The sequence below is a fragment of the Panthera leo genome, chromosome A1 (assembly GCF_018350215.1).
Source record: "Panthera leo isolate Ple1 chromosome A1, P.leo_Ple1_pat1.1, whole genome shotgun sequence".
NCBI classification, from domain to species: Eukaryota; Metazoa; Chordata; class Mammalia; order Carnivora; family Felidae; genus Panthera; species Panthera leo.
Genome location: NC_056679.1, coordinates 25,863,239 through 25,889,384, shown reverse-complemented (window position 1 = coordinate 25,889,384; position 26,146 = coordinate 25,863,239). Strand labels below are relative to the sequence as shown.

The 26,146-nt window shown below is 41.6% G+C and overlaps 1 long non-coding RNA gene across 3 annotated transcripts in view; it reads right to left on the bottom strand.

Annotated features, from left to right (window-relative positions):
• Positions 1 to 3,853: 3,853 nt before the first annotated feature.
• The window catches only part of LOC122210641, a 142,451-nt gene continuing 120,158 nt past the window's right edge, over positions 3,854 to 26,146 (bottom strand). For all 3 annotated transcript variants that reach the window (XR_006198179.1, XR_006198170.1, XR_006198163.1), the window contains exons 3-5: positions 24,412 to 24,521; positions 4,366 to 4,738; positions 3,854 to 4,272 (exon numbers count right to left, since the gene is read on the bottom strand). This is a non-coding gene — a long non-coding RNA (uncharacterized LOC122210641). The remainder of the gene's footprint in view (positions 4,273 to 4,365; positions 4,739 to 24,411; positions 24,522 to 26,146) is intronic.

Here is a 26,146-nt window from a genome sequence, read left to right as displayed (position 1 = left end):
GCCTTGTAGTAGCCAGTCACAACACTATTTCCAAAGTTATGTAAGTTGTCTCCTTTCTTCCCCTCCCCCCCCCCAAGCATGGATATATCTTTCACTTGTCATATCGCTACGTTCATTTGCCACAGTCCGCATCCATCCTGGGCCTTGGACAGTCGGGTAGATTTTTCCTTTTATTTACATACAATAAAATTCATTCTTTGGACGATACACTTCTATGGATTTTGGCAAATGCAGAGTCGTGTATCCTCCACCGCAGGAACATCGGGACAGTTCCATCAACTTCAGAATTCCTTTGTAATCAGCCCTTCTCCCATCCCAACCCCTAGCAACCGTCCTTATAGTTTTGACTTCTTGAGAATGTCCTGTAAATGGAATCAAACAATATGCAGCCTTTGGTTCTGACTCCTTTCACCACACAAAAGATGTTTAAGATTTATCCATGTTGTTGTATGGACCAATAGCTTGTTCCTTTTTATTACTGAGTAGTATTCCACGGTGTGGGTATATTAGAGTTTGTTTATGTATTCATCAGCTGAAGGACATCTCAGCTGCTTCCAACATATGAGTAAGGCTGCTGTAAACATCCAGGTAGAGGTCATGTGGAAGCCTAAATTTTCAGTTCGCTTAGGTACCTATCTAGCAGTGAATTGCTGGGCTGTATGGTTAAGTCTATATTTAACTTTATAAGAGACTGGCAAACTGTTTTCCAAAGTGGCTGTACCACTGTGAATTCCTGCCAGTAAAGTATAGGAGTTCATCCTTATCAGCCCCTGGGGTTCCCAGCTCTTTTCTTTTTCTTTTTCTTTTCTATGCCGTTCTGAAAGCGTGTAGTGATAGTATTGTGATTTCGGTTTGGATGCCTCTAATGACTAATGATGTTGAGCATTTTCCCGTGTGCTTACTTGCCACCTGAATGTCTTCTTTGGTGAAGTGTCCATTTTGCCTATCCTTCTGCTTGTTTTTTTAAAAAAACATGTCCCCCTTTTATGGACATAAAACTCTCACACCCTCTCCTGTTTCTGAAATGGCCACTTTGGGGGCTTCCCTCACTCTACCCTTCCCTACCATATAATCACAGACTCCTCTGGCTACCTGCACCTGCCAACATGACTTGTTGAATTTTACTTTTCACAGTATGTGTGAAAAAGTGCAAGCATTTTTTATCTACAGATATAAAAGTTTACTTTCATTTGATCTGCTTTGTCAATTACCACTCCTAAGATTCTGATATGACTCCCTAGAGGATATGGTTTCAGTACTCTGTCTCCTAATGACATGGTCCTTCAGTATTACCAAGAGAGTTATGGAAATGAAACGTGCTCTTTGGCATCATGAAGGTGCCAGAAGAGCTCAGTGTAGTGTTGGTGGATTTCAGTGCAGGTGTCTCAGATCATGTAGAGTGGAATTTGCATGAGCACGTTGGAGATAAGGAGAATAATTTATTTCCATGGGATTTCTGATTTCTGGAAGTCTTCGGACCAACCTCACTGTCTAGAGTTAAATTTCATGATTAAAGTTAAAATGCAGTTATAATTATAATTATGAATTATAGTTATAATGCAGGGGGAGGGAAGGGTACCATGTGCCAAACACTTGGTATTTATTAATTTGTGTAATCCTTGCATCTCTGTGAGGTCATTTACCCCCACGTGACAGATGAGGGAACTGAGGTTGTGCAGGTTACAGAGCAAGTGAATTACAGGGCCTGGGCTACATCCCAGAGCTGCCTGACTCCAGAACTCTTATTCTTTCCACAGCATTGTCTTACTGCCTCGTGGATTTAATCCATGTGCAATATCAGAAATAATATTTTAGGAAACTGGCATTTTAGAGAATCATAGAGACCCAGAAAGGTGGGAGCCTGCTCTGATTGGACTTGAGAAGGACAGAACTTTTCTGTTTTCTGACTCTCCCTCACTTGCTTTCTGAACACAAGACATAATTGAATATTATTTTCCTTGAGTTTGCTGCTCTTTAACAGTGGTATCCAAACCTCTTTGATTGCTTATCCTGTAAGTAAGAAAAGGTTTGAGCATACTCGCTCATGAAACGTTTATCTACTTATAAAATTATAGACATGTAGAATTCCATTAACATATTATGTATGTTTAAAAAGTTACAAAAATAGAAATTTGAAAGGGATGAGATAAAGATAAAATCATCAGATTACTGCTCTCCCTAGTATTTTTAGTTGGGGCCATGTGATGAACTAGATTGTCCTTAATTTTACCATAGTTTTACTTCACAAATAAGGGAGGTGTCTGCCCTACCATATTCCTGTTGTTTATTTGTTTGTATTTTGATATTAGCTTTATTCTCTGATTACAGTAGAGACATGCTTTCGTGCCATTAGCCTATTTTTATAAGGTTTAGTTTTATCAAAACTAGATGATAAGACCTGTGATTCCCTGCAGCCTTTCACACGAAAACTACAGTGTGTCCCAGTACATTAAAACCAAAAAAAATATATGGTGATGCTATTAATCTCTCCATATTATAAGATTCCTTCAAGTTTTCTCCTCTATAATCTAGAACACTTGACCTTCTGGAATGTGGGCTAAGATAGGGGAACCTGGGTGAGCCCACTTATTAAATATTAGGAAAGTTTAATTTCTGTTTTGTTTTAGATATAAAAAAAAAATCTAGGTTCAAATAGTTTCTTATTTTCCCCAGAATATTGTCTTGCATGTCCACTAGGTACAAATAGTTCATTTTAGGGAGTGCTGATCTATAAAGTGGGTATATGTTTCACCCAAATGGGGAAACCTGGGGTCAATAGTATGACTTCTATTACATATTGTTGAATTATTCAATGAAAAGGTTAAAATGCCTTCAAGAACAATACTATTGCATCTCTATACTAGTCTTGCTGCAGGATTTGAAAGATTCTAGGAGCGTGGCTGCCAGTAACGGAAGCAGGGGATCCAATTAAGTATGAGCTCTCTGCACTTCTGGAGACAGCCTGTTTCCTGGCATACTTTTGACATGTGCTCAGATCTAGGACAGCTGGAGGAGGCAGCTACTTTGTTGGAGCTTCTACTGGTCATAGAACAAAGATAAGCCTAGATCCATTCTGAATATTCTTCTCAGAATTCTTTCTCACCTCTAGATAGCTAAGCCATTTCTTTTTTTTTTTTTTTTTCTTTTTTTTTTTTTTAAGTAGGCTTCTGCCAGCGTGAAGCCCAACGCAGGGCTTTGAACTCATGACCCTGAGAATAAGACTTGAGCTGAGGTCAAGAGTCGGATGTTTAACCAACTGAGCCACCCAGGCACCCCTAAGCCATTTTAAAAAATCTACTTGCTACAGAACAAGCTGACTGAAGTCCCCAAGATGAAGAACACCCCTGGGCTGGTCCAGATAAGATCATCCCAGGCCAGCTCATAGGAACAGCCCCTTGGAAAGCCTGAGCTGAGTTTCAACCTCAACCCAAGGGTTTTGGGTGGAAGTGAGTCAACATCAGGAATGCAGTGAATTCTCCATTCAGCCCCAAGTCAGTCACCATGGCAAATAGCAGTACAGCCATGGCTTTTGTTCCACCTCCTTTCCAGCTGCAACAAAGTGACCAGTGGAAACAGGGGCCTAAGAGAAGGAGGAGGTGAACTCGAGTTAAACAGGGAGCCCTGGGACCAAGTAAACCACGACACTGCTTTCAGGCCTGGCCTACTTTCATTCTAGTGAAGTGAAGTACTATATGGCTTTATTGGGAATCTCAGCTATATATATATTATATATAATATATATAATAGTCCTTAAGTAGAAGTAAAAGAAACATGAGATAAAAGGACCTGCAACTTAAAATGCTTTCAGAAATCCACAATTCAACAGAAAGAATACAATTGAAATGACCTGGAGGAAAAGAAGTCTCCAGTTTCTAAAGTAGGGTTTGTGTCAACTAGAACTTTTACAGCTAAGGTGAGCCAGTTAGCAAATCGATATATCCTTCCACTGGAAAAAAAAATTTTTTTTCTTTAATCACATTTACTTCTTTGAATAGGACATTCTCATACACATTTTTATTTAAAGTCGAAAGTTACAGCACAGCATATAGTGAAAGTCTCCCTCCTTCCAAACCATCCCTGGTTCAGAGAGACGCTGGGACAGGTCATCTTTATTGGCTCACAAATATGTGACTTACGGGTGAGTTAGTCTGGCTTATGGGTAAGGGCGACAATCCAAGAACTAATCCCAGCAGAATGGAAAAGTTGCTAATGATGCCCCTCCCCCTTTAAGGATTCTTCCATGTATGCACCATGTATCAGCAGCCACATTACCTTTAGACATAAAGCACAAGTGAAAACCATAGAGGTTGTCAGTACTCAGGAGAACAACATTTAGGCAGAAAGGGAAAAGATAACATAACTTACCTTCTTTCGATTTTCTACAGGATGTTTGGAGGTTCTTGACGATGAGGATCTTCCTGTAAGTGTTTGAGCTGGGTTTGGCATCTGGCTTGACCTGAATTGCCCAGACACAGCTGGCCCTAATTATCATGAAATCACATGTGACAAGAAAGGCTTCTCTTGGTTTTGGAATGTTCCAAACGATCGGGTGTAAAATCTAGTCATTTCCTATTAATTTTTCCTTTCTTCTGATATACGTCTAGACTCCTCCAGCTATCAGGCTCAGCTGTATAAAAGAAGCTCTTCACATTCCAACCATCGCTCTGGTTCCAGATTCCAGGAACCCAAGAAATAATTAGTTTGAATGATTGCCAGTTAATCTTCTCCATGGCGGTGCCTGAAAGAGAAGGTAACACACTTGTATTCAGTGCCTGGTATTTTACATGCTTTATCCCACTTAACGATAGACGACCACCCATTCCCCACATTTCCAAGGTAACAAATGTCATGAATCGGAACCAGTAAAGCCTTACAGCTGTGGTATACGCATCCTGATCCCAGCCATTTCAGAAATCATCTGTAACTTAGAAACAGGGTTGGGGAGTCATATTTACTAGGCAAACATGTATAAATGTACCCTTATAAATGAGTACTTGAAGTTTATCAGGTGTCACAAGCACTTCCAGTGTGGGTGATAAAACCTTGTGATGTCTCCATGTTAGAATCCTCTGCACCAGTCTCCCCAGAATAATTCACTATAACTTAAATAAATAAATGCCTGTGACTTGGGCATCATGACAACAAACAAATGTCAATGGAGCGTGGTGATTTCTCTCAATCAACTCACAGACTCTTGGGAGGTTAAAGTCTTGCAAGGCCAGTGTTTTCCAAAGTTCTGTCATTTGCATAATGGCTTCATAACTTTTTAAATGGAATTTTTTGAAATTGCGCCAAAATTATTTTGCATATAGTTAAGGATGAAATAGTTCTACAGTATTTGTTACAAAAAATAAAATTGCACTCCACCTCTTGAAGTTACCATTTTCAATGCTTTTAAATGATTATTTTCATATTTGCCTTCAGTTCTTTATTTTTTTTAATTTATTTATTTTGAGAGGGGAGGGGCACAGAGAGAGGAGGAGAGAGAATCCCAAGCAGGCTCCATGTTATCAGAGTGGAACCCGACACAGAGCTTGAACTCATGAACCATGAGAACATGACCTGAGCTGAAATCAGGAGTCCGATGCTTAACCAACTGAGCCACCCAGGCACCCTTCAATTCTTTATTTTTAAAAGCAAACCTGGATATTTATATTCAGTTATTATTATTATTTTTCATTTTAGCGGTATCTATTGACTTCCTTCTATGGAGGACTCAGATGAAGTTTAATTTCAACATTCCTTGCCCACATCCACTTTCCACCTTGCCCATTCTGCTAGGCAATATTCAGTTGACATGACTTCAATGGTGAAACCACTATTACCATCTGAGCCAAACAGGAAACTGTGATTAGTTTTCCTTGTCTGCACAGCTCTTTGTTTTCCTTGGGAAACCCTTTACAGAGTTAATCACAGCACGATAGCGGCGCTTGGGTGGCTGAGTTGGTTGAGCGTCCAACTCTTGAATTTGGCTCAGGTCATGATCCCAGGGTCGTGATCAGGCCACACTGAGTGTGGAGACTGCTTAAGATTCTCTATCTCTCTCTCTCTCTCAAAAAAATAAATGAAAAATAACAGTAGTATGGTTTGGTAAGATTTTTTGACACACATTTCACTAATGTATCTCCAGACTTCCCCGAGCTGCATACACCTTCCCTCAGCATTGATGCCCATGGTATTCCAACAGTTTCGTCTTCTTGAAGAATTCCCTCATGGAGTCTCCTGACCATCTGAGTGAGAAGGGGCTGGCGTCTGGCTCGGCAGCTTGATGGAGGGTGTCCTACTCTTTCCTCAACAGACTGTCAAGCACACTTGTCCTGTTTTCAAACTTATTTCCCCACCTTTGCTTCCAGAAGGAACTGATGCTACCAATTCTGAGGTGTCTCAGAGGTTCTGGAATGCAAATCAGGTTATCTCTCGACCTCACCCACTGCTGGCTTCAGAGTCAACTCGTCTGTTCCCCCAAGTCCATCTGATATCTACTTTCCACAGTTCTGTTGCCAGGATATTTCTCTCATTTTGTTTATAATATTATGAGCAAATTATGTGCTCTTATAAATGCTTTTAAAAAATATTTCTAAACCCAGCATTTTAGACTGATAATCTTTTCAGATTTTCTTCTCTGCCTTGGTATTGTGTGGACTATTGTTTACATAACATTTGTTTTTATATTGACTTGAGTTTTACGTGTTAACTCATCCTAATCAATAATATTGCTAAAGTTATGGTTGGCTATAGTTATATTCTCTAAAACAGTTATATTTTTAAAAATACATCTATATATATTAAAAAGAAAAAAAATGTGCTATACCACCAAGGGTATGCACTCCACTTAGGGAAGCATTACTCTGGTCCAAGTAGAGACTAAGGCCCACGGAGGTCACATGGCCTTGCTTTAGGTCTAGCTAATGGCAGAACTGGGACATTGTCGGGATCTCCTGAATCCCCTTTGTTCTTTATTCCCAAGTGAGGCTGCCTGTGCCTCTGTCTAGGTGTACTTATTAACCATATACCTTCCTTCTTTAAGCTGTCCAGTGCCACTTAACATGTTATACCACTATCAAATGATCTGGCCACCAAGTAATAGACTTTATTCAAGCTCATAGTTTCAAACATAAGCCACGTGTAGTCCTGACTAGGGAGACACGTTGGTGGAAAAACTAATGAGGTCAGTCAGTATTATTTTCTCCTCCTCTGACAAGAATGGTGAGTTCTTAAGTAAGCAACTTTTCCATCACAGTTTCCAAAAGTCTTATTCATTCTACAGTAAATAAGGAAGGGCACCGGAGAAGTATATATTCTTCTCTTTGCGAGGTGTGGGACCTCCAAATCACAGAGACCTTACATGTTTCCCCCCCACAGAAGGTAGTACAGTTTGTAAGTGGCAGAATCAGTTTGTAAACACAATTTTGTCCAAACCCATCATTTAAATAGAAATGGCCTGACGCCAGCATTGCTTCAAGCATAGGAATTCTCACATAGTTTATCCTCACCAACAAATTCCACAGTACCAAATTTAGCTTGCCGAGACCAGCACGATGCTGAAAATACTTCCTTTGCTGTTACTTGGCAATGTTTAATAGAACAGGAGCAGATGTTGAACTACAGAGACAGGTTACATTTTGAAATTACAAATACCACTATAACTAAAGCCAGAATGAAAGACACAAATTTGAGAATGATAAAATTACTGAATTAGCTCTACAGAGGGTTTGTTTTGTTTTGTTTTGTTTTGTTTTGTTTTGAACAGGACGTGATTTGTGTAACCTATTTTGGTCCCGATAGGGGACACATTACACTTTTTAACTTACAACAGTCTAACTTCAAATAATATCATTCCATTTTAAGTATAGCCAAAGAATCTTACGACAGTATACTTTGATTTCTTCCTTCTTATCTTTGTGATATTTTCATACATTTTTGCTTCAACAGGTGTTATGAATCTCACAATACACTGATTATTTTTGCTTTAAACAATCAGTCATCATTTAAGGAAATTATGCACATATTTATCATTTCTGGCACTCTTCGGTCATTTAAGTAGATCCTTTTCTTGTGTGGTATCCTACCTAAAAAATTTCTATTAATATTTCTTATATTGAAGAACTTCTAGTGATGAAATGTTTGAAAAGTTTTCATTTCACTTTTATTTTTGAAATGTTTTTGCTGGGCATGAAATCCAAGATTGACAGTTTTTTCTTTTAGCACTTTAAAGATGTCACTCCATTGTCTTCTGGATTACAGTTTGTAACAAGAAATCTGCCGTTTTTGTCATTTTTGCTTCCAGGTATGTGATTTGTCCCTTTTCATCTGACTGTATTTGAAGACTTTCTTTTACCACTGATTTTCAACAATTTGATTATCATGTGTCTTGGCATGGTTTTCTTAAATTTTTTTTTAATGTTTATTTATTTTTGAGAGAGAGAATACACACTGCCAACTGGGGAGAGGTGGAGAGAGAGGGAGACACAGAATCTGAAGCAGGCTCCAGGCTCTGAGCTGTCAGCACTGAGCTCAACACGGGGCTTGAATTCACGAAATTCATGAGATCCTGACCTGCGCCCACATTGGACGCTTAACCGACTGAGCCACCGAGGCACCACTTGGCATGGTTTTCATAATGCTTATTCTGCTTGGTGTTTGTTGAGCTCCTTGAATCTGCCAATTTATAGTTTTCACCAAAGTTAAAACATTTTTATTTATGGTTTCTTCACATATTTTCTCCCCACTCATCACATCATTTTCTTGGCACTTTAATTATACAGATACAGTGTATTTGGATTATATATGTATGGCCCACAAGTCACTAACCTCTCTTAATTTTTTCAGTCTCTTTTCTCTCTATGTTTCCATGCGGATAGTTTCTCTTGCTCTGTCTTCAACCTCAGTTATCCTTTCTTCTGCAGTATCTCATCAACTATTAATCTCATCCACTATTTTTCATTTCAGTTATTGCATTTTTCATCTATGTATGTGCCATCTAGGTATTTTTTTATGTTATCAGTTTATCTTCCCATCCTGTATCTGTTTTCCTCTACTTTCTTGTACATGGGTAGCATATTTAAAATAGCTATTTTGGGGTTGCCTGGGTGGCTCAGTCAGTTAAGTGTCCAGCTCTTGATAATGGCTCAGGTCATGATCCAGTGGCCATTAGTTTGAGCCCTGCATTGGGCTCCACAAGGAGCATGGAGTCTGCTTGAGATTCTCTCTCTCCCTCTCTCTCTCTGTCCCTCCTTTACTCACAGTCTCTCTCTCAAAATAAATAAATAAATATTTAAAAAGATAAAATATAATAAAATAGCTGTTTTAATGTTCTTATCTAATTCGTCATTTCTATAATTTCTGGGTCTGTTTCTATTGATCAGTTTTTCTCTTCGTTGTGAGTAACATTTTCCTGCTTCATTGCATGCCTGATAATTTTTTACTAGATGCCTGACACTGTAGTTCTATATTGTTTGCTGGATTTTGTTGTATTCTTTTAAGTAGTGTTGAACTTTATTATGGCACAGGGTTAACTTACCTGGGAGAAATTGGATCCTTACAAGGCTTGATTTTAAGCTTTGTTGTGGTGGGTCCAGTGTAACCTTTAGTTCAGGACTTATTTAGTCCCACTACTAAGTGAGCCCCAGAAAATGTTCAGCCTGCTGCTTTCAGGTAGTTTTTCCTCTCAGATACTTTCCTTTTGTGTGTAGATAGATCAGTACTCAGCTAAAGTGTTTTTTATTGTTGTTGTTGTTTGTTTTTTCTTTGTTTAGTTGATTAACATACTGCACAATATTGGTTTCGGGAGCAGAATTCAGTGCTCATCACAAGTGCCCTTTTTAATACCCATCACCCATCTAGCCCATCTCCCACCCACGTCCCTCCATCAACCCATAGTTTGTTCTCTATCATTAAGAGTCTCTTGTGGTTCGTTTCCCTTTCTCTCCATTACCCCTTCCCTTATGTTCATATCTGTTTTGTTTCTTAAATTCCACATGTGAGTTAAGTCATATGGTATTTGTCTTTCTCTGATTGACTTAATTCATTTCAGCTAAAGTTTTGAAGTGACCCTTCTGCAGATCTCTGGAGATTGCTCTCTCTCTGTAGCTCCGTTTCTCACAGCCTGATCCATAAATTCTAGTGCCATCAACTTCCTTTCACCTGGATCTCTGGTTCCTCACTGCAATGAGACTATCGAGTTCTGTTCCTCCCTCCCTGAACTGCAGTCTGGAAATTGCCTCCAGGTAGCAAGATGCAACAATTGTAGAACTCACCTCTTCCCCCCACCTCCTATCCCCTCTCAAGGTCATTGTTCAATGCTGCCTGTTGTTTAATACCTGAAAACTATGATTTCATATATTTTGTCCAGTTTTCTCGTTATTGAAGGCAGGAGGGTGAATTCACTCCCTGTTACTCCATTTTGGCCATGATGCAGAAGTCTTTGATCCCCTACCGTGAATGTCTGTGGTTAGAGAAATGCTTTTTTTTTTTTTTTTTTTTTTTAATTTTTCTCAAGCAGGCTTCTATCCCCTTCGTGACACATGCCAGATCCTTAAAAGAAGGTGGAGTCAAACCTTTGGTGTTCCAGGTTGATTCTCACCAATTCACTCACATATACTTTATGTGGTTTTCATGTTTAGATCACCACAAATCATGATTATCTGGAAACCAGGAACTAACTATAGTTGCTGGAAATGATCTATAATCAAAGTTGTGAGAGGCAAGAATGTTCTCAAATGCCCTTCTTTTTTTTCTCCTTCCATGTCCTGGAGCCCCTACTCCTTGAATTTAGGCACTTAGTGGCATTTACTTAGTTCCCTGATTCTCCAATATCCCTTCTAGAAGCTTCATATCCAGATACATCCTGTTTCAAAATTATATTGTCTTCTTTTTTTTTTTTTTAATAAACCAGTCAAACTCCAATGATCTCATAAGCTTAACCCATCCACTGAAAGAAGCCTGAAGGCAGGAACTAAATCTTATTTTTGGTGTTTCACCAGTGTCAGGAAAATCATCTGACAATGGAATGATTTAGAAAGAGGTTCTCTCTATGGTCTAAAGCTGTGAAGCTAGTAAAAAGTTGGAGATCTTGGTGGCCATTTCTGCTACCAGGGAGGAAGAGTGACAATGGAGGCCACCACATAGGAAATGTGCAGAAAAAAAGAAAACACAGAATACTGTCATAAGGATGTGATCGGGGCTCTTTGATTCAGCTACATAGATTTACTCTTAGATTTCCCAAGGCCTGTAATTTCCCATTTTTACCCAAATTAGTTTTAATTGGGTTTTTGTCACCAGTGGGTTTAGGCAATCTTTTATATCAAACACCAAGATGGGATTGAAGTATAGGGAAAATGGCTCATGTCTTACAATTGTGACTTACGATTGTCATCCCATAAGCTGCTGTTAACCCATCTGAGGCAGCTGAGCCTCAGGTGGTAAGGATCAGACGAAACCCAAAGTCTACCCGGAACACTGGAGGACCAAGCCTGGACAACTGCAACCTCCGAGGTCTTGTCACTTTCAAATGCTGCCAAATGTCCCTCAGAGGGGGTGGGGAAATGGGCAGAGGCACTTCATGCTAGCTTGAACACAGACCAGAATTTCCCTTTCTGTGCCCCAAAGTGCTATTAACAAGGTGGAGTGGTTGTTTCACATTTCACAGTGTTTCTATTCCCTGAGTGCTTGTGGAAGCTTCCCTCTATTCTACCAGTCTATCAGGTTAAGCCCTGGGAACTATGAACACGTATGGGGGTGGCTAGAAGAGAGGAACACTCCACAGCCTCAATGCTGATGGATTGGTTAGAAAAAGCATTTCAGCCTTCGTTTTCCCTGGTTGGCTTTGGCCTCCTCTCCCAGTCGTCCTTTGGCAGAGGTGCAGAATGCTGATGAGGTACCTCTTGGACCTCTTCCAGATGGGTCTCTGATCCAGGTACTTAGGTGAGAGCTGGCAGACAGTTAAGTGGGCCATGTAGGGGAGTCAAGGGTCTCCTAGGTCAAGGGGCTGGGTCTCAGCTCTGCCACTGATGGACTAGTAGAGAGGTCTCAATGAAACCAAAACAAATAATCACGCTTCCTTTTGTAAAACACCCCAGGATGTTCAAAATAGCACAGGGTTATATTGCCTTGTCAGTAAGAGTTAGCATAATGTGTTTTGCATATCAACTCCATCCCCCGGTTGCTAAGATGAATTTGGCAAGAACCACATCACTGACAGGCAAATCATGGTAAAATGTGTCCTAAACAGAAAACTTTTAAAAAATGAATATCGCAGGAAGACCAATAATAATGAACATTTTTGTGGATAATCACTATGTGGTAGGTACTTTCAGATATGACTTTTCCATTTCTGCAAAGAAGAGGTTATTCCCATTTTACAGACACAGAAAGTGAGCCCCAAGAAGTTAAATAACTACAAAACTAAAACCCAAAATGTCTAGAAAGAATCTTTCTTCTACATCACAGTGCCTGTTGCTATACCCCAACAGCTAATGGGTACCTTACCCCTGCCACTCACACAAGCATACACGACGAAGGCAAATAAGTCCCTTTTCCTAAGGAAACTTGCCTTCCTGCCTCTATTTTCTAACTGTCTCTAAAACTCTGAGTAATTAGCCTCTTCCTCTCCATATTAGATTGTGGTCTCTGGGACTGTGTCACCAAAACTAAAGCAGTGGCAATTACCAGAGGTACACACTCGTGCTAATGTGACAAGCTGGCTAATAGCCACTTTTCATTCACTGTCACAAGGTCCTTTAATCTCCAATGTTGTTTACTTAATTTTTTTATTTTGATAAAATATACATTACATAAAATCTACCCTTTTAACTATTTGTAAGTAGTACAGTTCGGTGCGTGAAGTGCATTCACTTGTACAACCGTCACCACCACCCGTCCACGGAACCCCTCATCTTCTGTTTGGCAATGTCCTCAAGGTTCATCCATGCTGCAGTGAGCGTCAGAATTTCCTTCCGTCCTGAGGATGAATGATATTCCACTGTGTGTATACACCACATTTTCTCTATCGATTTACCCTTAGATAGACCCAACCCACTTTTCTTTAAGGTTTATTTTTGAAATAGAGGTAGGAGAGAGGTAGAGAGAGGGGGACAGAGGATCAGAGGCAGATTCTGTGCAGACAGCAGACAGCCCAGTGTGGGGCTCGAACTCACGAACTGTGAGATCATGACCTGAGCCGAAGTCGGCTGCTTAACCAACTGAGCCACCAGGTGCCCAAGATCCAATCCACTTTTGAACAACCCCAAGAGATAGAAAACCTTCCTCATTTTTTTTGATTTTTGTTTTTTGTGTTTTTTTTTAAAAATAAAGGATGCCTTTCATTTTTAAAAACATTTTTAATGTTTATTTACTTTTGAGAGAGAGAGAGAGAGAGTGTGTGTGTGTGTGTGTGTGTGTGCGTGTGTGTGTGTGTGTGTGTGCAAATGGGGAAGGAGCAGATTGAGAGGGAGACAGAAGATCTGAAGCAACCTTTGCACTAAGAGCAGAGAGCCCGAAGTGGAGCTCGAACTTACCCACCATGAGATCATGACCTGAGCCGAAGTTGGACACTTAACTGACTGAACCACCCAGGTGTTCCTCAAACTTTCCTCATTTTGAACCCAGTTCAGTCTCCTTCTAACTTGTGTTCATAGGTCCTAGTTCAGCCCCTCAATAATTGCACAGAATAAGTTGAATCCCTTCCCTCTTGTCTGTCCTCGGCTTATTTGAGGACAATTCCAGGTTGCCCTAGGACTTTTCCTTTCTGACCTATGAAATGAAGCCTGAGGACGACACTCTGCCCAAAGAGCTGCTTCAGAGGGGAGATACCTTCCATGTATCCATTCCCTGCCTCAAGCACACTGGGGATCCTTAATGCCATTCACTCCACACCAATGGCCCCCTGCCCTGGAAGACTGGCCCAGAGAGTGGCTCATCTTCTCAGTCTCCTGGGGGCAGTACTGTGCGCCCCACTCACCCCACAGCACAGAGGATCAGCAGAACCTTCCAGGTGCCAGCCCCTCCTGAGCAGAGCAGAGCTTTGGCCTGCACCTTCAGACTGGCATTAACAGAGCTGGGGAGCACATCAGCTACTGGCCCCGTGACATGTTTGTGAAAGATTTTCTGAACACACATTCCTGCTTCAGCACATTGTCTCCAAGAACACAGTAAGGATGAAGATAAGTAAAGGGGAGATGCCAGAATGAGAAACTGAATTGGTCACTCCTAAGATGGCCAGTGCCGAAGGCTTGCTCTGGGTATAAAGAGGAGAATTCACCACACGCTTCTCCCCAGAGGTGGAAGGGGCAGATCAGGTTGCTTTCCCCTCCTGCCCCACCCTGAGGAATGGACTCAATGACACTGCAGGCCTTTTTCTTCCCTGATATCTTTGAGTCAAGGCGCCGTGTTGACCAAGTAGGTCAGATAAAGGACTGCAAAAGCTTTGTCCGAATTGCCCAGGGAGGATGTAGCCAACATTCCTAGGTGTGTTTGCAAATATGGCTGAGAGAGTAGGTGCAAAGGGAGTGATGTTGGCAAAGCACACCCGTACATGGAGACCGGCAGGCCCCTCCCCCAACAGGTCCTTCTGGTTAATCCCTTCCAACTCGGAGGTACCCACTTTCACACGCAACTGCAGAGGGTGAATTCCACATTCCCATCTCCATTCAGGTGGGTTCCACAATAGGATATTGTGCATTACAGTAGAATTCTGTTTTTCCAGAACTTAGTAATCCATCAGTTGAGAAACTTCCTGGTACATGTTTTTAAGATTCTAGAAAATTCAACCCATTTATTTATTACTTACTCATTAATCACTTCTAAAGTCATTGAAAATTACATTTGATAAATACCTACGAAGCTATTACATCAAGGACCTGTATCCAGAAGTTACATAACAAAATGGGTTCAAAGAAGAAAACGGTTCTAGCAGAAGATTGAAACTAAGGAAGTAATGAAATTAAATATAAAGTTCAGCTCTGAGTTTCCTGGCAAAAAACTAGAAAAGGAAAAGAAAAAAAGAGTTAGGCTGCATATGTCCTATTATTTAATTAAAGAGAGCAGGAAGATCCACCAAGAGATGCTGCCTTGATAATTTTAAGTAGGGATTATTTATAAAAACTGAACTTAAATATGACTTTTTAGGGATTCATCTACTATGTATGTAAGACCTATCCGTATGCATGAGTGTGTCTGTGGGTATGTATAGATGTACATATCCATCATCTATAGCCTCTTTGTGTGTGAATTTCAGAGATAAAAAAAAATCTATGAGCCATCTTTGCAAGAACTCATCTGTTTCAGTTTATAGGAATGGCTGCCTCTCAAAGAAAGAATCTGGGGGGGGGGGGAGGGTGGAGGATGGGGATAAAGGTAATCCTATATCTCCAGGACAGCTGCACACTTTCTCTATCCTGCTAGGTAGCTGAGCTAGTCCTATTCAAGCTTATTGTTTCATAATTTGGGGTCTTTGGCCACTAGTGGGGAGACAGAGGATTGATTAGTCTTGCTGTCCCAAGCCAAGTACCCAGGGATATAAGGAGAGTTCTTTGACACCCAGGTGCCCTACAGCCCGAGTATTATTGTCTAAACCCACCCTGTGGGCCAAGTCTACCATATGACTGGGCACCTGCTCAGCTCCCATTTGGCACTCCAGTTCCCTGCTGGCCCTGGAACCTGGCCCCAAACCACAGCTGCCTGGCTTGGGGCCCAACAATCTGCCCACGCCTTGCCAGAATACTCCTCTCCCTCTGGAGGGCTGAAACTTGTCATCCTTCCCTTCCCCCAGCTGCCGTGAGGGGTCCTGCTTCCACCGTGATGACCCATACAGGCCCCACCTCCGTGAGGCCACTTGCCTGTTGTGGATGTTTCTCTGCCCAGAGATTCTAACTATCCCATGCCTCCAGCTCTCTGATTAAACACCATGGAAGGTTAGACCCAATTTCACTAAACCTTGAGTGGTCATGATGTAGATTCTAGGCTGTCCTCCTTAGAAACCAGGTTGGACCAATCCTGGGTCCTCCCTTCTCCCCCACGGACCCACTGTCTAAAAGGGTTATGAAAGCAGAGGAAGGTCTCACCATTCCCAGGGTGTAGCCCATGTGGAGGATGTGTCCAGGCCCCCTAACATCAGGGGGGTGTTTGTGGGACAGTGACTATGGAGAGGGCTGTTCCTCCACCCCACAAGCAGAATCAGTAGGGATTATTCAAAAAGGTCCAAAGTTACCACACTGGGGTGAACAAGGTTTGCTGGCCTCACCTGGCCGTGCTGCTGTATAGAGACTGGGCATATGTGCCCTGTGAGCAGCCCCTTGGAGGGAAATACAGAGACAAGATCTCCTCTAGGTCCCCTTTAAGGTGAGGGGTGTCTTTGAGTGAGTGGAAAAATTTCCTGCCCTGAGGAGCTTGCTGTAAGAAGTTATCAGTTGTCAGCTCTGAGATAAACCAAAGTTGGAGGCAGGGACAACCGTGTGGCTGTACCAGTTAACTGGGTCCTGCTGAAGAATTTCCAGGTGCCCCCAGCACTGGGCACCTCCAGAAGGACTTGTGATCCTTGGAAATCCCATCGGGAAACCCTGCCAAGGCCAGGAGATGAGGTGTGTGCTCCCTGAGGACTGAGGGGTCCCAGAGAGTACCAACCACTAAGAGAGCCACAGATGATGCCTAGCATGTGGGGTCCCATCTGCTTGAAAGAAGGAGGTGTTTGTAACTGACCAAAGCAACTCTGTGGGGTCTGGCCCATAGTGGGCACTCCATAAACATTCATGCTTCGTCTCCCCACCAGAGACCACTCAGCCGAGGTGGAGGGAAGGACACACGCCCTGGACTTGGCAAACAGCATGAGTGGCAGACTGGGGCTCCTTTGGGCAAAGTGGAAACCTGCCCCGTGCAACCCTTGCTGAGGCCGTGCCTCTGGGGAGACTTTGAGAAGCCACTAGTATGTGGAAAGAATAGTGTTCCCCGGGGTTGACTCTGCCTTCCAGGAAAACATTCCTGTGGAGTGTGAGGAGACAGGAAGTGTATGGTGGGCCGGTGGAGGCTGAGGAAAACCGAATGAATAAACCACTGTGGGGTCCCTGCAGTTTTGCTCTTTAGAGCACCTAAACCACACTGGCTGGGGTCCCTTTTTTGTAACTTGAGATGCAAGGGCACGGGTATTAGTTCTCAGGTGATGATTGAAAAGTAGATAGAATTCATAAATAGTGAGCCTCCAGCCTTACGTGACCTTCAAATAAAGTAGTAACAAACAAGCAATGACATAAAGAAGGACATCTGATCTTAGCTGTACCAGAAAGCTAAACAAAATAGAAACAAAATCCGCTATTCAGGCCAAATAAGACAGGGAGCTGATATGGACAACCTTGCTGTTTTCTTAAAAGAAAAATGACCCACCAAAGACATCACCTGCAGTCGGGCAGGAGTGGGGAAGATGGGGAAATAGTCACACCAGCCTCTTCCCGTCCCCTTCTCTCCGTGGCTACGAAGCCTCCTGCTCTGACCCCCGTCGCTCCGGGCTGAGGCTTCGGCTCTAAAGAAGTAGGCGTGTGGCTGCCCTGCCATGGCCCGAGGCCTGCTGCCGGGGAGCCATGGGCACCGGGCCTGGGGACATGGGGACGGTGATCACCGGGGAGCCTTGAGGTGGGACAGGAGCAAAAAGGACCAGGTGGTCACTAAACAGCAAAAATAGTTGCAAAACCAAGTTTGCCAATGCCAGTCAGATTCAGAAGGATGAGTGCTCAAATAATAGTTTTAAAAAATCTACATCCATTTTTGAATTATCATAACACGTACTTGGAGAACATGTGCCCCCGGTCAGTGTTGCCTGTGCACTGGGAAATTGGGAAAACAAGCAAAGACCATGGCAGTTCTGGTTTTCAGAGCGTGCCTCATGAGACCCTCTCCTCACATCCCCCGAGGGTGCCACAGAGGCCTGCACCCCCTCCAGAAACACAGAGTATGAATCTCCGAGGGTGGGGCCCAGGAATCTGTTTTTAAGCTTGTAAGTATAGTAATTTTGAAAACCATTAACCCAAAGGGCAAGAGACCAAATCGCTAACATATATCTTCCCCCTTAATCTTGCAGTCGGGCACTGGAAAACCCATTGGATTTGGAATCAAAATGCTTGGGTTACAATTATGCTGCTTAGCCTTGAGCAATTCACGTAATTTCCTATGGCTCCAGTTTTTCTCATTTGCAACATGGAAATTCTACCCAGGGTTGTAAACATTAATTGACAAAGAATGTGAAAGCATTTGCAGTGTAAACTCCCCAGGAGTATATAAATGTGTGTGATTATCATCACTCACTGTCTTGGGATCAGAAGTCCTCACCCACAGCGCCAGCACCCTGATGGAGGCCCACCACATCTTGGCCGCGGGGGGCTGCTGGAATAGTCATTCGAGAGTCACTTTTCCTCCCTCCCTCCTTCCTAGTTCATATTCGGCTTAAAATCTTCAGAAGCTTCCTGTTGCCCTTAGAATAGTCTAAAATCCTTAACAAAACTAGCTCTTATCCTTACCAAGACCTGATTGACTGCAAGAAGATATACTGAAAGGTGAAAGATCCAAAGTATCAGTGGCTGCCCAGAAAATCCACCCAGGCTTAATTCTAGCTTGTGGGAACCCCAGACAGCTAAGACCCAGGACAGAGGGTGGGGCTGCTGGCCCAGGGGCAGGGCAGGATTAAAGACAGAGCCATGATCTCACTGGCGTGCCTAAGGTAGCCCTAGTGAAAAAAGGACAAAGACACAATCTTAAAAACGTAAGCTTTGGACTAGGTGGGCCTAAAAATGTGATTCTAACTCATAGTGTTTATTATTATTTTTGTAATGTTTATTTACTTTTGCTAGAGACAGAGTGCAAGTGGGGGAGGTGCAGAGAGAGAGGGAAACACAGAATCCAAAGCAAGCTCTCGGCTCTGAGCTGTCGGCACAGAGCCCGACACGGGGCTGGAACTCACCAACCACGAGATCATGACCTGAGCTGAAGGTGGACACTTAGCGGAGCCACCCGGGTGTCCCTAAAGTGCCATTTTCACCATGTCATGCCAAAGGAACGTGCTATCAACATGCCTTATCACTGTTATGTTGACCACGACCACCCTGCGAGGTAGTGCTCGCCACCATAATTACTGTTCGCACCTTTGCATATATTGCACTCCCTAAACACAGCTCACCATGTTCAAAATGCGTGGGTTTTTCTTTTCTTTTGACTGGGGGTGATTAAGCTTCCCCTCCTGGAAGTTGGGTAGGGTCTATGTAAATTATTTAGAATTCTCCTTTAAGCAAGAGTTGTCACTTCCCCCACCACCCATTTATTTATTTATTTAATCACTTATTTGCATTATATTTATATTATTTTTTGCTATTATTATTTATATCACATTAGGAACTCACGGATATTTATTTTATACTTTGGGTTATAAGCCAATATCATCTGTTTTGCATCTCACTTTGTTCCAGATTTGGCCACTGGGAGCTCTTGCAGGTCAGTGCCTGTGTCCTTTTGATAGGTCACAATTTTTTTTTTTTTTTTGCTTTTTGAGCTTTTTCTTACTCTCTGGCACTACCAGATGCTCCAGGATCGTCTTGAATTTCCTCTGCCCCAGGCCTAGAGTTAGCCTTTTTTTTTTTCAAGGAGCCCAGGTTCCTTTTATTGGAGAATGGTATTAGAAACCAAGATCTGGGTGCTGGGTGTAAATTAAAATTTAAAAACAGAGGCACCTGGTGGGCCCAGTTGGTAGAGCATAAAACTCTTGATTTGGGGGTCATGAGTTCAATCCCCACATTGGGTATGGAGCATACTTTAATAAAAGATTTTTTAAATTATTTTTTAAAAAATTTTTAATGTTTATTTTTGAGAAAGAGAAAGAGAGAGACAGAGAATGAGCAGGGGAAGAGCAGACAGAGAGAGAGACAGAAAGACAGACAGAATCTGAAGCAGGCTCCAGGCTCTGAGCTGTCAGCACAGAGCCCGATGCAGGACTCGAACTCACGAACTGCGAGATCATGACCTGCGCCAAAATTGGACACTTAAATGACTGAACCACCCCAGATGCCCCCCACAAGTCATTTCTAGATCAGAGTTATTAACATTGAAAATGTTTGAAATATATTTATAACTGAACAAGAGCAGACAACAACAAAAAATTATATAGAGCATAATGCCCCTCCCAGAATCTTTTAATTAAAAAAATAATAAAATTTAAAACCCTTTTTAGTATTTTTTAATCATAAAATTAATACACACTGTTGATAAAATTTTCAAACAACATAGAAATGTATCAAGTAAGACATGAAAAAGTGCCACCTACTTTTTCTCCAACCTACTTTCCAAAATTATACTATAATATTTAGTACAGTATATGTCTCTGCTTTTTAAAAATTAATATACCTTTGTAGTACACTTGAGAACTACAAAAACATATAAATTAATTAGGTTTTAGAATTTTTTTCATGGTTTATACAAAAGCCTAGGCACTTCACCCACAGTGAGAGGTTAGTTAAAAAATACTGCAGTTCATCCATAAAACGTAACCCTAAGAACCTGATAACAACCATATAAAAGAAAAATATTTAATGACATGAGGAATTGTTCACAATCTATATATATATATATTAGGTGAAGAAAAGCAGTTACTTAATAGTATGTAAGTACTGTAAAAAAACCAAACAACCCTTTTTTGTAAAAAAAAAAAAAACCCACATATTTGCATAAAAAAAGATTAATAAGAAATATGTATATATATATATATTTTTTGGTGATATATATAATTATGGGTGATTTAACATTTCTTCTACTTTCCAAATTGTCTAAAGTTAGCACTCATTACTTTTGAATTAAGGAAACAAAGTTAACCGGGCAGTTCTCACTTTGCATTAGCATCACGTTAACTGAAACCACATTTCGGAGCCGGGATCTTAATTTGCACAGTCCTGTGATAACTCCCATTATTATTTTAAAAAAAGTCTGGACTTAAATAATACAGAGCATAAAAACAAACACTAGTGCCCAGAATGGAAATTGAGTTGACATGTCCACTCTTTCACTCAACAAATATTTTAGTGTACATTCACTAAGTGCCAGGCTGTTACAGGTGTCAGGGACACCACACTATATAGACCCAAGGATGTTCTCCAGTGAATTATTTATGATAGTGAAACATTGGAAACAATGTCAAAACTACATAAGAAAAGTACACTATAGTCATAAGACAGAGTAATATGTAATCATTAACAATCATGTAGATCAGAGTGATTAACACTGAAAATGTTTAAAATATATTTATAATTGAACAAGAGCCGACAACAAAAAAAATATGAAGAGAATACTGCCATTTTTCTTACTAACAGTGTATGTATGTGTAAGTTTGTGAATAAATGTTTTATATATACCCACAGTCTTTGGTATCTAAGTAGATATAGGTAGACACTTTAGGGAAGACGATGTCCCAGGTAGAGACTGGGGAAGAAGATGACCCTTGTCTAAGAACTTACTCAGACTCTTTAAAGTGAAACCTCAAAGCATCTGCTAAGTCCTTGGATGTGTAAATACAGGCTTGGAAGTAGCTCTGGGTAGAGGCGCAAGAGAGTGGTATTGCGTATTTGCGTGGTATTTGCGTAAGAAAAATGGTATCCCTTTGAAGGTGTTCTGAATGGACAGGGAAAGGATGGCTCAAGTCGATTCCATCTGCCTCCCTAAGCTTTCAGTCAAGTCACCTTGCAAAGGCTTCAACTTAACCTGTGGGAGTGTGTGTGTAAAACAAGAATAAAGGCTGAGTTCCATATTTAGGCTAATGCCTGTCTGTCGGTGAAGAAACAGCTCCAAGTGGAAAGAATAAGAACTCAGTGGAGGCAAGAAGTTGACCCTAAAGGTCGCCACAAGGACATAAACTTCATTGAGGAAAAAGGCAACATCACATGTGTGTTTGTACGTGCATCCCTGGCAGCTAGCTACATTCATTCAAATGTAAATTAAATTAAAGTATACATTAACCCCAACTTCTGACACGTCCTGCCCCAGTTTCTTTGCTCTTTACAATGTCTTCATTATCAACAGCAACAACCTCACATTCATCACAGCGAAGATACACACAGTCGGCTCATTATGTACAGCATTGTTCTAAAAGTTCAACCTTCCCGACAACCCTATGGGGTAGTTGTAGACAAGGAAACTGAGATACAGAAGTTAAATTTTCTCTTATTCTTACCCTCTATACAATCCCTGGGTACCTCATTCACCCATATCGCCTCAAAGATCACTTATACACTGATGACTCAGGCTTAAATATAAGCTTCATGGCTCCAAAACATTTCCATGACTATCGAGTTCTCCCATAGATCCCATTAATCTCGGCCAGCGCTTCCCACACAGCAGACCTTCAATAAGTATTTGTTAAAAGACTGAGTGAATCTAACCTAGAACTTTTCACTCACCTCAGGTCCTGTCATTTCTATTTGCCTTCTCCACAGACAGCTCATACCCAAAATATCCAGAGCACAACTCCTCACCTCCAACTCTTCTCCACCCCCAAATATGTCCTCTGTTTAGTAATTCCTTTTTCTCCATGAGTGGTGGCATCACCTCCCCGACATGTAGGTCATGTTTCCCTGATTCACCATGTTCAGCCCGTCCCTAAGATCGAACATCTCTCAAGTCCGTCTGCTCCTCTCCCTTCCCACCCTGATCTAAGAGGCAATCTAGAGCAAAGACGCTAGAGATTGATTTCCTGGTTTTTTGGTTTTTTTAAGTAGACTTCACACCCAGTACAGAATGCAATGTGGGGCTTGAACTCACGACTCTGAGATTGAGACCTGAGCTGAGATCAAGAGTTGGATGCCTAACCGACTGAGTCACCCAGACACCCTGATTTCCTGGGTTTAAAGTAAACACAACTACTTACTGGCTGTGGGAACTTGGCAACAAATGCAAGTGTGCCTTAGGCTCCTCGCCTGTATTATTTAGAAATATTTGGGTTGTATGTAGCAGAAAACTCAATTCAAACTGAACAAGAAAGGGAATTTTTTGGTTCATTTAACTGGGCTAAGGGTGTCCAGCTAGATCTGGGAGCTCATATGGCAGTTCCTCCCTATATCTCATGGTGAATTTTCTTTGTGTGAGGCTCTGCTCTCCATAGGCTCCTCCCCCATGGTGGTAAGTTATCTTCCAGAACTCCAGTCTTATATCCTAGCTTTTCGACCACTCCAGAGGAGAGAAAACTTTTCTCATTTTTTTTTTTCCTAACCAAAAGCTCAGGATTACCTGGGTTGATTGGCCAGGACCTATGACATGGCCACTCTGGAACCTAAAGGTGGAATTAATCTCACCCAACCTCATGGAACAGGGGTAATGGTTAGGGGGCTAATTAATGAAAACAGGGTTTTCTTTCCAGGAAAAAAAAAGGGGGAATGGGTGCTAATGTTACAAAAACAGCAGCTATCTACAATACACACATGCACACATTCATGTGCATTATACATACTTATTGGTTTCCCTATATACAACCTGGTTGCTTTTTTTTTTCCTAATATTTATTTATTTTTGAGAGAGAGAGCTTGCACGAGCAGCGGACAAGCAGAGAGAGAGCGCGAAAGAGAGAATCTCAAGCAGGCTTCACACGAAGCCCGACGAGGGGCTCCATCTCACGACCACAAGATCATGACCTGAGCCAAAATCAAGAGTCAGGCGCTTAACCGACCAAGCCATCCTGGTGCTCCAATCTGGTTGTTTTGTAATCAATTCTCCACACTGTTTCTGGAAAGAGGTATTTATAATGAAAGTCTAATTATCAAAACATATATGTGTCACAGAGCAGTTATCAACCTGTGTGCATTTTGGTTCCAAGCCTTAGCCCCGTGCCCAGAACAAGGTTGCTTAGGAAATCTGTTGAATGAATGACATCGTTTGAGCCTCACAGGCGCCAGAGGTGCCTGGACAGATGTGAAAACCCGTGTTTCATACGGCAAAATAAACCAGGAGAAAATAAACACAAAATTAACTCACTGAACACAAAGATGGGAAAGCAGAGGTGGGGTTTTGACTATATTTTGAAGGATAAGGAAAATGCTTACGGGTATAATAGGGTGTCCCAGCTGAGTTGGGGTGATGCTGGGGGTGAAAAGCCCACTGGCTAGCAAGAAAAGAGTAGCCCTTCCCAAGTGTATAGGTGTGCTAGGATATTGCTCAGATTCCAGCAGACAGATCCATAGATAACTTAATAATGTGATTAATCCATACCTTCCTCAGAGCTTTGCTCATGCTGGTCCTTGTGCATGAATGCTCTTTACATTACCAGTCTCCTTTACCTCACTCGGGGTTTAGCACTAATGTCACCCCCTTGGAGAGATTTCCCCTGATGTTGATATTTAAAGCGGTGCTAACTACATCATAACCCAGTTGTAATTCCTTCATTGTGTAGTCACTATCTGAAATTACCTTGTTTATTTGTTTGTTGTCCCTCTTCTTCCAGAGGAACATGAGCTTCATTAAATCAGGGATCTTCACTGTCTAAACCAATGAATTAGCAAAGGAAATCACTCTTCTTGCTTGAGGCAAAGTAAATAAAAAACAGGCTTTAAACATGTCCAGCACATTATCCGGAACATAACAGATCCTCAAAAAAAGGTAGCTATATGACTATGATTTATGCATGTCATGAAATATCAAAGGCCTGACTTCAATGCTTCTGACCCTTTTCAAAGGCAGGGCCCTGAGGTTGGAAAGGAAAAATTCCTAATCTGAATCTTGCTTTAATTATAAATTGATGGCGGCAAGGTCTAGTTCAGCTCAAATTCAAAATTCCAGAATATAGCTAGTGAGCATCTCCTATGCTGAAAACACTTGTTGGCCCAACACAAGATAGAAGGTTGAGCCAGATATGGCTTAGACCCCTTAGGAGGCACATTCTCTTGGGGGAAGTCGAGTGGTAGGTCACAGTTACCTACATGTTAGGATAACTCGCTCTAATTGTGATTCCCAGTGGAGGTTGGAGTGATCTTATGAAGGACTTCTTGGTAAGAGAGAGCTTACCTGGCCAAAAGGATGAGGGGGATCAAAACCACATTGGTGACCGAAAACACAAAATTCAGGGAAGGTATCAATTTCTTGGGTTTGGATTTTGTTTTGTTTTTTTCACTAAATTTATGTCAACAAGTGTAAGGGTTAAATTGTAGTGTAGGGCTAACCTGTAGCCTTAAGAAATAACAGCTTTGTTTTAACACTGTAGATTAAGAGATAATGTGTCCTATCAATCAAGGGAACAAAAGTTTAAGGAAAATCAACTGGTTTAGTGTTTGATTGGATTGGGGCAAGGGCCTGTCTGAACTGTTTCCACCCCCATCTGGGAACTATTTCTTTGTTCTGTCCCCAGGTGATGATAAGACGATGTGGTCAGCTATAAAAACTCTGTACCCCGGTTGTTCAAGACTGCACTCTGGTCAAGAGTGTCGGTCCCCATCAGTTGGCCTTGCCTCTCATTGCAATAAATTTTGTTGTGACTGTCACTGGTGCCCGTAGCATTCTGTTTCAGGAGTCGTGTGGATGCAACACAAGTTCAGGGTCACCTTTAACTGGCAATAAGAAGGTTGGAAAAGATCATTTCACCAAGATAGCCTGAATATCTGAGGTCAGCATAGCTATCAATAATTGGTTTTTGTCTTTTCAGAAGCAAAACATGCTGAAATTCAAGAACTGGGCCTGAATAACCATCTGTGTGACTCGCCAAAGCTGAGCCACCTCCACAGAGAGCCGGGCAGAGCACGTGGTGCCCTACAGCATTGGGACAATGTCCCTGCTCTCTTCACCACGTGGCCACCCAGCTCCCCTGACTGCCCTCGGGGTGTTTCTGACTCTCTACAAAATAATCAGATAAAAATGTTAACTTCTCACAATCAGAAAATATTCCCCATTTGGACTTTTCTCAGGACTTTAAACTTAAACTATTGAAATCCTTTATCCCTGCTGCCCTTATCACTAACTTTTTGAAATGGAGAATTTATCTTTAAGGAAAAATCTATGCTTAATAATATGAGTGGTAAAAGTCAAGTCTTTAACTCTCAAAAGAAACAAATTTTATATGTAGTACATATTTATATATAATGTGTATATTATATATTCAACAAATATATATTCTAAGAACAGGAAAGCTTAAGGCACACTGACGTGGATCATG